Source organism: Dendrobates tinctorius, unplaced genomic scaffold (assembly GCF_039654945.1).
Source record: "Dendrobates tinctorius isolate UK_male_01 unplaced genomic scaffold, ASM3965494v1 ptg000342l, whole genome shotgun sequence".
Taxonomy (NCBI): Eukaryota; Metazoa; Chordata; class Amphibia; order Anura; family Dendrobatidae; genus Dendrobates; species Dendrobates tinctorius.
In genome coordinates this window covers 7,094,063-7,094,931 of record NW_027362008.1, presented here as the reverse complement: position 1 = coordinate 7,094,931, position 869 = coordinate 7,094,063, and positions in this window count along the sequence as shown.

Sequence of the window (869 nt, the reverse complement as noted above, 5' to 3'; positions counted from 1 at the left end):
AGTAGGCACGAAAGGCCGCAAGAGGGCGTGCGAGAACAGCATATATATATATATATACAGCCAGCAGAGGGCGCCCGAGACACGTCACACCGTATACATATATACAGCCAGCAGAGGGCGCCCGAGACACGTCACACCGTATACATATATACAGCCAGCAGAGGGCGCCCGAGACACGTCACACCGTATACATATATATATATATACAGCCAGCAGAGGGCGCCCGAGACACGTCACACCGTATACATATATACAGCCAGCAGAGAGCGCCCGAGACACATCACACCGTATACATATATACAGCCAGCAGAGGGCGCCCGAGACACGTCACACCGTATACATATATACAGCCAGCAGAGGGCGCCCGAGACACGTCACACCGTATACATATATACAGCCAGCAGAGGGCGCCCGAGACACGTCACACCGTATACATATATACAGCCAGCAGAGGGCGCCCGAGACACGTCACACCGTATACATATATACAGCCAGCAGAGGGCGCCCGAGACACGTCACACCGTATACATATATACAGCCAGCAGAGGGCGCCCGAGACACATCACACCGTATACATATATACAGCCAGCAGAGGGCGCCCGAGACACGTCACACCGTATACATATATACAGCCAGCAGAGGGCGCCCGAGACACATCACACCGTATACATATATACAGCCAGCAGAGGGCGCCCGAGACACGTCACACCGTATACATATATACAGCCAGCAGAGGGCGCCCGAGACACGTCACACCGTATACATATATACAGCCAGCAGAGGGCGCCCGAGACACGTCACACCGTATACATATATACAGCCAGCAGAGGGCGCCCGAGACACGTCACACCGTATACATATATACAGCC